This window comes from Macadamia integrifolia, chromosome 1, assembly GCF_013358625.1.
Source record: "Macadamia integrifolia cultivar HAES 741 chromosome 1, SCU_Mint_v3, whole genome shotgun sequence".
NCBI classification, from domain to species: Eukaryota; Viridiplantae; Streptophyta; class Magnoliopsida; order Proteales; family Proteaceae; genus Macadamia; species Macadamia integrifolia.
The window spans coordinates 35,321,638-35,334,648 of record NC_056557.1 but is presented as its reverse complement, the minus strand read 5'-3'; the positions used below and the strand labels follow the sequence as shown (position 1 = coordinate 35,334,648).

Genomic DNA, 13,011 nt, shown 5'->3' with positions numbered 1-13,011 from the left:
GATACATAGGTCAAAATCAATACTAGTTCAACCATCTACAAAGCCATGTGACCAAGCTGGACAGCATGAAATGAAATGTCAGAGAGGACCTCAATAATATGAAGTAACTTAACAGATGCTGAAGTTCAACCCCAAGAATGTTGCTTTTGAAATAATATTGTGTGTAATTTGTTTCCTTATTGAGGAAAAGCACTGGATTTCATTGATGTCAGTTAAAGCACATAAATAATAACACACTTAAGCATTATGTTTCTAGATCCTGCAATAGACAATGAACATATACAAAATTTAAGTTAAGTCCTCAGAAGTGTAACTATCAGATGTGTATTTAATGTGTATTACAAATAGTTTTACAAGCTGAATTACCATGGAATCAATAGTATAAAACATCAACAATTGCTTTGGTAGATGCTTTAGATTTCTTCCCTTCAGCCTCAGGCCCTCACCTCATCATGTCAAGACCAGTGGGTTACTTCATGAAGGCCAGTTTCTATACCAACTAGCCCATCCAAAGACTAACCCACTAATACCCAATGTGACCACATGGTAGAAGAATGGCCCTCACCTCATCATTTTTTTTGCATTTTCAAATCTGCTAACCAGCATGGCAAACCATTTGAGCTCCATCAAGAATCAATACCTACAGGCCACAGTGTATTTACTTAAGAAGTTCATCTAGCAGAGCATGTCTGTGTTTGAGAAGCCGTTTAGAAGATTATTTCAGTTGTGGCTCTAGACCATTGCTACCAATATTGTTGGGTCTGTGTTTCAATCAAACATAAACATAACTGAACTAAACTTTGCACAAAAGCCAAACAAAACTGAAAAAGTGAAAACAGTAGAACTGAACTGAAATTTGCACAAAAGCCAAACAAAACTGAAACATATTGTACAACTCTCCATATTGATAATCTGGCTGATTCAGTTGTACAGTAATTGACACAACTTGGACTTTAAATTTCTGTAAGTTGTCTATTTGAAAGAAACCAAACCAGAAAAGTGCAGTAACAATACAGAAAAATCTAGAAACCCATCATCTAATGAATTGATAATCTAAAAAAATCTGGAAACTTCATTCCTTTTAGACTACCAAAAACTAGAAACACAAATACACAAAAACAGAAAAAAGAATAGGGAATTGAAAAGATAGGGTACTAGGTAACAGTGCATTCCATCCACCTAAAAATACAATTACTTTTGATATTTGAAGAAAAGCCTTGGTAGATTTGAACCACCATACTGTGGGTATTAACCCAGGTGCTCAACCATTTTGAGCTAAAGACTCTTTACCTACAAAAAAGATCCTACATCCTAACAGAGAGAATATAACAAGCAAACAAGATCCTACACATTCCATCCAATTCTGCCAGATTATACAAAAAGGAAACTTATTTCCAATCACAAACATGGCTATTTAATTCTGTAATTCTTTCTTTTTTCTTGGGCTTTAAACATGTTTTATAATAAGAGAACTCCTTTGTTGGTGTACGATGTCTTGTATTCCGTCGCAGTTTAATCCAGGGAGTACTGGTGCAACACCTAGACAGGCAGGATGACGGTCCCGCTAGCCGGTTAATGGGCCGTGGGGGTTGCAAGGGGGCAGGAGGCCCCCTGCATAGCAGGGGGTTAGGGGGCTCGGATTTTTTATTTGAGGGTAATTGTGTACTTTTCGGATTATGATTTTTTCGCTATATATTTGTAGCGAGGGTTTCTTTCTCTATAATGCAAGCAATACTGAGAGGTGTGAGGACAAGCGTTGTAAATCTATTCTCCATTGATAGTGAAGCAGGATCTCATCTCACCGGGGACGTAGGCAACCTTGCCGAATCTCGTAAAATTTGTGTGCATTGTTTGTTTTGTTTTTCCATTATCTTCTGCATCGTTTTAGGGTTGCGTTTCTACAATTTGGTATCAGAGCTCTAGGTTTCCGTTTTCTAGGGTTTACTATCACGATGGCAGGGAAGGGATCGAATGTCAAGTATGATATCGAGAGGTTTAATGGGAAGAATAATTTCACCCTCTGGTGTCAAAGGATGAAGGATCTTCTGATACAACAGGGTTTGGCGAAAACGTTGTTGGGAAAGTCGAAGAAACCTACAAAAATTACTGACAAAGATTGGGAAGAGATGGAGGAAAATGCGGTAAGTGTTATTTGATTAAATCTTTCTGATGATGCTCTACAATATGTTGTGGGTATTGAATCTGCACCGCAATTATGAACGAAACTTGAAAGCATCTACATGACGAAGTCCTTAACGAACAAGTTGTTCGTGAAGAAGCAATTGTATTCTCTACAGATGAAGGTACGGATCTATTAGAACATCTTAACATGTTCAATCAAATCGTAAGTAAACTTGCAAACCTGGAGGTTCAGATCGAGGAAGAAGACAAGGCGTTACTGTTGCTTTTGTCGCTTCCAGAATCTTATAATCACCTAGTAACGACTCTCTTGTATGGGAAGGAGACCTTTGAGATGGATGAAGTCACGGCTGCCCTCATGTCCAAAGATACAAGGAAGCACGCCAGTAGTACGAAATCTCAAAGAGAAGGTCTTTTCGGAGGTGACAAGGAGCAGAAAAGTGGGAGATCAAATCAAAAGGGATCTGGGAAGAGTCGATCAAAATCAAAAGGGGCAAAGACAAAGGTCTCTTGTTACTATTGCAAGAAGGAAGGTCATCTGAAAAGAGAGTGCTTGAAGAGGAAGGCGGACATAAAAAAGAAAGGTGTAGATAAGGCATCTGAGGAAGTTAACATGGCTGACAGTTCAGATGGAGATGATGGAGATGTACTCTCTATATCATCAGGTAAGAATCAACCTTCTGATCCTTGGATTTTAGATTATGGATGTTCATATCACATATGTCCAAATAGGGATTGGTTTGATAAATATCAACCTTATAATGGTGGGTCCGTCCTAATGGGGAATGATGTTGTATGTAAGACCATTGGGATAGGCACTATCAAAATCAAGATGTTTAATGGGATAGTAAGAACCTTAGCAAATGTGAGACATGTACCAGAATTAAAGAAAAACTTAATATCTTTGGGGGCACTTGACTCAAATGGCTGCAAGTACATAGCAGAAGGTGGAGTTCTTAAAGTTATTAAGGGTGTTATGGTTGTTATGAAGGGACAGCTAACAGGAAACCTATACAGACTCATAGGGAGCACAGTTACAGGTGGAACACCTGTGACTACAGATGCAGTATTTGATACAAATGATACCTATCTGTGGCATATGCGGTTAGGGCATATGGGAGAAAGAGGATTGATGGAGCTTCATAAAAGGAAACTTTTGAAGGGAGTGAAAACTTGTAAACTAAACTTCTACAAGTATTGTGTATTCGGGAAACAATGCAAGGTTAGTTTCAAAACTGCAAAACATAAAAGTAAAGGGGTGTTCGATTATGAACACAGCGATGTATGGGATCCTTCAACAACAAAATCTAAAGGTGGGGCAGAATACTTCGTGACATTTGTTGATGATTACTCAAGGAAAGTCTGGATCTATTTCATGAAGCATAAAAGTGAGGTGTTCACTAAATTTAAGGAATGAAAGGCTGAGGTAGAAAGGAAGACAGGAAAAAAAATTAAGTACTTGAGAACAGATAATAGAGGAGAATACACATACAAGCTGTTTCTAGAATTGTGCAAAGCTAAAGGGATTACACGTCACTTCACGGTTCCCAAGACACCACAGCAAAATGGTGTAGCTGAAAGGATGAACAAAACACTTTTAGAAAGAGCTCGGAGTATAAGGCTAAATGCAGGGTTGAGCAAGAGATTTTGGGTTGAAACGGTGAACTTGGCATGTTTCTTCATCAATAGGTCTCCATCAAAGGCGATTGATTGTAAAATTTCCGAAGAGGTATGGATAGGAAAACTAGTAGATTATTCTATTCTAAAAATATTTGGTTGTCCAGCCTATGTGCATGTTGAGAGTGAACAGCGTTCCAAATTAGACTCAAAGTCTAAGCAGTGTATCTTTCTTGGTTTTAAGAAAGGCGTAAAGGGATTCAAGTTGTGGGATCCAAGTTCACCGAAAGTTGTGGTTAGCAGGGACGTTGTGTTTGATGAATCTCATATGGTGAAGTCAAATTACAATTCACAAGCAGTTGATGAAAATAAAGAAGGTTACACTGTGTAGGTGGAGTTAGGTGAGTCAGAAACAACAAGAGAGAATGAGTCATCAAGTGACTTACCAGGACGACAGGAAGTAATAGAAGTTCCTTATATTGTGGCAAAGGGTAAAAGAAAGCGTACTCACAAAGCACCTGTGAGATACGGGTTTGAAGACATGGTTACCTATGCCCTCACTGTAGGTACAGGTGATCCATCTTCCTACCATGATGCTTTGAGTGATGCACAGCATGATAAATGGATGACAGCTATGATAGAGGAAATGGAGTCTCTACAGAAGAACAAGACTTGGGAGATTATGGAAAAACCCAAGGGAAGAAAAATCATTGGGTGTAAATGGGTCTTTCGTAAGAAAGAGGTAGCATCTGAGAATGAGCGTGAAAGGTATAAGGCCAGACTTGTAACCAAGGGCTATGCACAGAAGGAAGGGATAAACTACAATGAAATATTCTCTCCAATGTTGAAACACACTTCGATCAGGGTACTACTTGCTTTGGTGGCCATGTATGATTTAGAGCTTGAACAACTTGATGTGAAAATTGCATTTCTTTATGGTGACTTGGAGGAATAGATTTACATGGAGCAGCCTGAAGGTTTCAACGTGCAGGGAAAGGAAGATCATGTTTGTCTGCTTAAGAGGTCGCTTTATGGTCTTAAGCAATCTCCTAGGCAGTGGTACAAGCGCTTTGATTCTCACATGATGAAGATTGGCTATACAAGAAGTGAGTATGATAGTTGGGTTTATTATAAAGTGTCAAGTGATAATTCCATTATTTTGTTGATGTTTTATGTTGATGACATGCTCATTGCTGCAAAGAACAAACATGATAGTCTCTTTGAAGTATTTGTTGAGTGATGAATTTGAAATGAAGGATCTTGATACTGCTAAGAAGATCCTTGGCATGGAAATCCTTAGAGATAGAAATGCAGGTAAACTTTGGGTAACTCAGAGGAGGTATATTGAAAAGGTGCTAGAGCATTTCAATATGGAAAAGGCTAAGCCGGTTAGCACTCCGTTAGCTGGTCACTTCAAGTTATCTGAAAGGGAATGCCCTACAACACATGAGGAGGTGGAGCAGATGTCTCAGGTCCCTTATGCTAGTGCAGTTGGGAGTCTCATGTATGTTATGGTTTGTAGCACACCGGATTTGTCTCATGCAGTCAGTGTTGTTAGTAGATACATGAGTAATACAGGGAAGGAGCATTGGAATGCAATTAAGTGGATCTTTAGATATTTGAGCAAGACTAAAGATATAGGTGTTATGTTCAGTGGCAAGAGAAGTTCCACAGAATTGGCAGGTTATGTCGATTCCGACTATGCTGGTGATTTAAACAAGAAGAGATCCACTACAGGGTATGTATTTACATTGGCTGGTGGACCTATATCATGGAGGGCGATGCTTCAGTCTACAATTGCATTGTCCACTACAGAGGCAGAGTACATGGCAGCAGTTGAGGCTACCAAGGAAGGAGTCTGGTTGGCTGAACTGGTTCGTGAGTTGGGGTTGGAGCAAGGAGGTACAGTGTTACATTGTGACAGTCAGAGTGCCATACATCTTGCAAAGAATCTGGTGTTTCATGCAAGGACAAAGCATATTGATGTGAAATTTCACAAGATCAGGGAGCTTGTGTCAGAAGACAGTATTCACTTGAAAAAAATTCATACAGATCTCAATCCTGCAGATATGTTTACGAAGCCAGTTACTACAAAGAAGTTCGAGTCCTGTTTGGACTTGATTAATATTACTCATTGTTGAAGATGAGGGACGCACCATACAGGTGCGGGTTTGTATCTCTAATGAGGTACATGGATGAAGATGTCTACAGGTTATCTTTACAGAAGGCTCGACAGAATTCAAGCAAAGGTGGAGATTGTTGGTGTACGATGTCTTGTATTCCGTCGCAGTTTAATCCAGGGAGTACTGATGCAACACCTAGACAGGCAGGACGGCGCAATTGTGTACTTTCCGGATTAGGGTTTTTTTCGCTATATATTTGTAGCGAGGGTTTCTTTCTCTGTAATGCAAGCAATACTGAGAGGTGTGAGGTCGAGCGTTGTAACTCTATTCTCCATTGATAGTGAAGCAGGATCTCATCTCACCGGGGACGTAGGCAACCTTACCAAACCTCGTAAAATCCGTGTGCATTGTTTGTTTTGTTTTTCCATTATCTTCTGCATCGATTTAGGGTTGCGTTTCTACACTCCTTCCCCCAACTGTAAAATTTGTGATGAACCACTTTTGCAGGGGCCAGGTTCAATGATTAAAAAAAAATCCCATTATCATCAAAATTAGGTAGCTCTGAGAGAGAGAGAGAGAGAGAGAGAGAGAGAGAGAGAGAATGAACATCAAAGTTATCATCAAAATTAGGAACCAAGGACAGTGGGTATGTACTAACCATGTCCCTGGTTGGACAGAGACAACAAGCAAATACACAGTAGAGAGATTGAAATTTTATTAAAACAAATTCAAATCAGCCAAGGAAAGTAACCCTAAAATCGCATTCCATAATTCACACATTCAAATCACAGATCTAGCTTAGTGATTTCGATGCCTTTTCAGAGAGAGATAGAGATGACAGAGAGTCGAATTTTACTTTCGTGCATAGAGATTGAAAAAAAATTATTCTCCCTGGTAAAATCTAACTTCGACCTGGCTAGATCAACACGGTAAGCTGCCCAAGAAAAAAAGGGTTAAGAGAGGGACAAGGAGTGAAAGAGGGACAGGGAAAGAGATCGACCTACCTCTCCGGCAGCAGATCTACGTCGTCTTTGTAGACGGTGAAGAGCGGTGGCTGGAAACAAAGATTTCAATGTACCTTTGTATTTGCAGTGAGCAAGGAGCTAGATCTTCTTCCTCTCCTTTCGTCAACAAGGAGCAGGGAGCAGGGAGTTTGGAGCTTCGTGAGCAGGGATTGAGGTGAGCATAGTCGTTTGTGGAGCAGCTCGGAGGGAGCTTCTTGTGAGTTAGGGCAAAGAGGGAGAGACGTAACAGAGAGAGAGGGAGAAATTTGATTCAATATAATTCAGAAGCTGGTATGGTTCGATTTGAACCACTGGTACAGATCGGTTTAAACTGGAGAACCACTGGTTTGGAGTAGGATCAATGTAGGATTAATCTGAGCCGTTCAAACCACTTTGTCCACGTGTCACCCTCTAGGGGGGTATTGCACAAAATTGTACAAGATCAGAATTACAGACGATTTTTATCCGTCCTTTTCCCTTATTGATAATTATGTTTTAGAAAGGTACTATTTTACAACAATTATGTTGACCCAATAATTTTTTGTTTTTCCTTCCCCTACAGCGTCAAGAAAAACTACAATATTGTATATCAAGGACAATATTATTTCTTAAGGGATTGATGGATAACGGTCAAATTGTCCTACACGATTCGAACATGGCCATTCGAGCTAAGGAATCGGCAACAAAGTTTGACTCCCTAGGAATAAAAGAAAATTTACAGCTTGAAAATTCATTCAAAAGAAAACGAATGTCATCCAAAATACCTTGAATGGAAAGGGGGATTGCCTTGGTTTGGCCGGAATGATGGTTCACAAGCTCCTAGCAATCAGTTTCAACTAAGATAAAGGGGACACCCTCCGAAATGAATTTATGAAGTCCCATGCAAAGGGCCAGAGCCCCACCTTCCAGAGCACTACCACAAGCTAACCCATCCGAGACAGCAATAATTGAACCCCCTCATGGCATGGTCTCATCATTCCTGCTAAGCCGTGGTATTTTATAGACTTTTGAGCATCACTAAACAGTAACATGGTTAAGAGTATGTTTAGAATGCATAACACGGTTAAGAGTATATTTAGAATGCATAACCAAATTTGCTATAAAATAAGGAATCCTTTGAAGAACATGTTAATCGGTAAGGCTCCGTTTGTTTCAGTGTAAAATTTTCATGGTTGAAATTTTTCCAGCGTTTGTTTCTAGGAGGTCACATATGTTGTAAAATATCACCGTAAAATTTGCCAATGTTTGTTTACCATTTATGTTACATGATATAATTATTTAACATAATTATAAAAGATGCCATGATAAATTTGAATTAAGCAACCATAAAAACCATGAATTGACATAAACCCATAAAATATATAAGTCTTACGTGATCCAATCCAATACAACAAAAAATACAACCAATGTAGGACAAACTTTTACATATTTAAATTTATTTTTCCAATAGTCAAGTTGATGGCATTTATCACGTGTTTCAAATATGTTAATCCGTAAATAGAGGGAAAAAAAAGTATTTATTAGTCAACTATAAAATATGTGTTTTCTTGTGAACTTCAATTGAAGATTATATCCTCATTTCATTGTTTTTTTTTTTTTTTTTTTTTTTTTTAACATATGAAACACACATGATCAAATGGCAAAGAGGGGTTGCTTAGAGAAATTGTGTGATCAATTTGAGTGGCCATTAGATAATGGACCTTTGGTATTTAGTAAAACAAGATTTGTTAACCCACATTGACTAAGGCCCATTATTTCTTTTTCATGTTCCTTGTAAGGCTACTTGTATTGAATTGTTAAAATGATAAGCATGCTACAAAAGATAACATGAAAGTATTGAATATTCAATTAAATCATAATTTCAAGGGACTTTCACTTCATGAAACATGTGGTTCTAAGTTCAACTCCTCTTACCTCTTTGGGACCACCTACATGAGGTGTCTTTCAGTGAAAGTTGAATAGTTTTCATCAAACCCTAGTATGACCCAATCCATGCGGTTGTGGGGTCAGTATGAGCCTGCAAGACTAGTCAGGCCAAAGGCCTAGATACCCATTGTTAGCAAAAATAAATAAATAAAATAAAATAATAATTAATAAGAATAATTACATCATAAAGTCTCCTAGTTCAGTTCAGCCACACAGCAAAATGGACGGGGCTGAAAGCTCACACGTGAGTTTAAATGGTGGCAAGAGGCAAAATAAGCATTAAAAATCTAGACTATCTCGAAAATTTTGGTCTGGTATCAGCTTGATCTGCTCATGTACTTAAAATGTCCACTCCAGTTAACCTATAACAAAGAAACACATAGCAATAAGAAAATTGTATCAATCAACAAGAAGAAAACGAACAAATTTCTATAGAAGCAAAAAACGAAATATGTACGGATGAATTTGGGAACTCACCTTGAATGATGATATACCCCTACTTCAGGCTCCTATCTACCACTTTTTCCAAAATTCATGCAATCCAACACAAAATGGTGAACTTCTAATTGTTTCTATTACGCATTCTTTATGGATCTGCTTTATAAGTTGGTATCTAGAGATCTCTGCAATGCTAATACATTTTCCCTTGAACATTATGTCCTGGAACAAAGCAATTCTCAAAAAACAAGCCTACATCTTCACCATTGTTTAGTAAAGCATCAGACTATGCCAATGTAGGAGACAAATTCAGAACAAAATATAACAGAAACACAGAGACTTTCAATCTAATAGACAGCATTAAGGCTGTAATAAGTAGAGGGGGTAAATGTCAACTTGAAATTCTTCTGTATCAATCCAAATATTCCTTACACTGGAAAATTGTGTGATTTGATGACATATCACCCTCTCTGTTTCTCTCTTTTGAATAGTATAATTGAGAGCGAGAGAGAAAGATCAAAGTTTCTTTTGAACAGCATAACTTAAAGTGAGAGAGAGAAAGTTTGCTGAACGCTAGCTCACATGACCCATCTCTTACTCATGGATTTAGCTTTCAAGGACTAATGCTATGCAAGCATGTTACATGGGCTGCAAGCATCTCTGACTGTTTTTACTACACATAATAATAATTGTCCTCCATGGTTAAGGCGGCGCATTAGTATCATTATTGTTGACCATAACTGGTCCATATATGAGATATTGGATTAAGTACCACCTCCACCATCATGCAAATTGATGAAGGAAATAGAAACATAATTAGCTTGCAGATTTAACACCCCCCCCCTGTTTACAACCCTTTTCACTTCCCTCCCTTTTCTTTTACATGGAAGGAGCCAGCGCCTGAACATTTCATGGTTTAAGTTCTCTTGATTTACTCTTAACACCCCTCCCCTCACAAGACTAGAACAAACCTTAAATTTCCCTACATGAATCAGGGTGATTTAAGGTCTAGACTAAGTTCTGGCAGTGAATATATGGCCATACAGCATGAAACACATCTGTCTGGCTATTCAATCCATATAGGATTGCTGTTCAACTTTCTCCATTAGATACAGAACACAATTAGTTTACTACCCACAAATCAGGTAACCATAGAGCAGAATGATCTCAAGCTATTGCATCTCTAGCCAACCGGTCTAACATGGGGTGGAAGAAGCATAGCAGCCATAGTGATCAGTTAATAAAAACCCAGAACTACAATGCTACCCATAATCACATAACAAAGAAAGAACATGACTATGATTACGACTGGGAATTTTACTGTTAGTTCAGTGAAGGAAGTGATCGGAGAAGTGATTCATGAATTTCCCACCATCCTAGAAGATGGTTCATTGCTACCCATAATCACTAACCATTTTTTGACTGCTGCTTTACAAATTCTTCGACCAGCAATTATATAAAAATAAAGAAGAGCTGTTTACTTAAAGCAATAAAGTATATGCAAAACTCACCCAAATACACAGGAACTAACATATTCACACCAACCAAAAAATAAACACTATTGCAAAAAACTTAATGATAATGACCTATTTATCTACATATAATTATTTTTTATTTTGACAAATTGGCTAGCTGTTGTTCAAGAACTATTCATGTGTAAACTCATATAATTTCTTCATAGAAATTTTAGAAATATTATAAATAAAAAACAAGGTCAAGCGCACCAAAGTGTAAACTCACAAAATAGTTGTTTGTATTTTAGGGGCATTCATACACAAACTCATGTCATCAACTAACCACATCTAATTTACTTACTGCAGCCGACTAATTCATGATTCACTTGGTCCATACTCCAAGAGTTGATACTGCTATTACCACCCAAAGTTGAGAATAAAACCACACTTTGCTTTTGGTTAAAAACTGCCATGGCTTTAAAATAGATGGTATGACTAAATAGGATTCTTGTAATTGACCCCAGCTTATACTAACCACCATTTCACTTTCCCAATTGCAATAGAATTTACCATCCGAAACAGAACAAATAACAGGTCCCTAACTCTCAGTAGTTTAAAAACCTATGTTATTTTGGAGGCTGAGATCTTCTAACTCTATTGCATAGAAGTTGGCCAGAATGGGAACAGGGGGCCTCCTGGTGAGTGCGGTTGTATGTGACTTGTCTGCCTCGAGTATCCTCTAGGAGCCTTGTCCAGTTTGGGCTGTAGCAGACTCCACCATTCCCTCTTTACAAAAAAATTATTTTATCCATTAAGAAATTCATGTCCTTAAGTCTTAACATCTAGTTGCCTTTCTCTATCTAATTTGGTTAATCACCATCTTGTGTTTCCTTACTCTTGATCACTTATGATCAATGCTCCCATATAAAAATCCTGTAAGATTAGTAGCAGGAAAAAATTATTTAACATTGTCTAATTATTGTAATCTGTATTTTGATGCGATAAACCAGCTGTGGCCTAATAAAGGTGTCTTAGTGCACACTCAAGGTCATAGTTGTCAAGGCGTCGCCTAGGTGGCAATTTGGCGTCTCGGCGGTAAAATTTGGTCATGGTAGTCCAACGATTTGTGTCTCACACAATGGCGACCGCCATTGAATGGTAGGCGACCGCCATGGACGCCATGTCACGATTTGTTCCCTAGGCGGTCGCCTTTGTGTTATTTTTTTATTTTTATTTTTTTACTAACAATATTTTGTTTATTATATTTTAATTGTTTTTTTTTTTTTTTTTACTAACAACTTTGTTTATTATATGGCAGCGTAAAATTGAAACACCCGACGCCCGAAGAGACCAAAACCCTCAAAGCTCGAACTCTGAGTTGAGACCAAAACCCTCAACGTCTTCTCTCCTCCTTCTCCGACAGCCACTGCCTGCAACTTCTTCTTCTTCTCCTTCTCCTGCAGCAAGACCGTCTTCTCTTCTCCGACGTCTTCTCTTCTCCTTCTCCGACAGCAAGAACGACAACAACCATAATACGATAACGCCTGCGACATCTTCTCCTCCGGCAGCAAGAGCGACAACCAGGTAAGGGCCCCACCTGCAAGTAACTTTGATCTTTGTTCTTTTCTTTTATGCAGCTTGCCTTCTATTATCTACTCCGATTGGTTATTCTCTGCAACCTCTACCCTCTGGTTCTTTGAGTTTCTCTTTGATTTTTTCAGTTTCAGTACCTTCTATTATTTGTTTTTTGGTGGGTTGAAAGAAATGCAGGAATTATCATATGGGTTTAGATGGATTCATGTCCTTTTTCTGTTCTATGTTGTTTTACTTTTAGCCTTTTCGATGTTTATAATATGTTTTCCTCTTTAGTTGTATATCTAGTTATCTACTATCTAGAGCTTGATCTGAAGGTGGGAAATCATATATTTTAGATTGCTAGAAAAGAAAAAAATATAAGAACTTGACAATGGTCTTGGTTGTGTTAAGTGAAATGATTAAGTTGGATTTGTGAGTGTTTGAATGTTTTTTTTTATGTTATTATGTTAATGTTATTGGTTAACACTTAACATACTTTGTTACTCTGTTTTGAAACTTGTAGGATAATAGGACTATAGGAGTTCATAATGGATAGTACTGTTGGTGGTAGTAGTGGGGGTGATAATATAAGCACGGCTGCATATGATCCATCCAAAGACCCAACCAGGAAGGCCAAATCAAATGACCCTAGGTGGAAGTATGGGTATTAGCCTGACCTTTCAGACAAGAACCTTGTTAAATGCACTCTTTGTGGAAAAAACCTCAAGTGTGGAA

At 38.2% G+C, this 13,011-nt stretch overlaps 1 long non-coding RNA gene across 1 annotated transcript; it reads right to left on the bottom strand.

Moving 5' to 3' along the window:
- Positions 1-287: 287 nt before the first annotated feature.
- Positions 288-12,670, bottom strand: LOC122085479. The gene is made up of 2 exons (XR_006142135.1): positions 8,798-12,670; positions 288-761 (listed from the first exon to the last, which is right to left on the bottom strand). It is a non-coding gene; the product is annotated as an uncharacterized LOC122085479 (long non-coding RNA).
- Between the last annotated feature and the right edge of the window lie 341 nt (positions 12,671-13,011).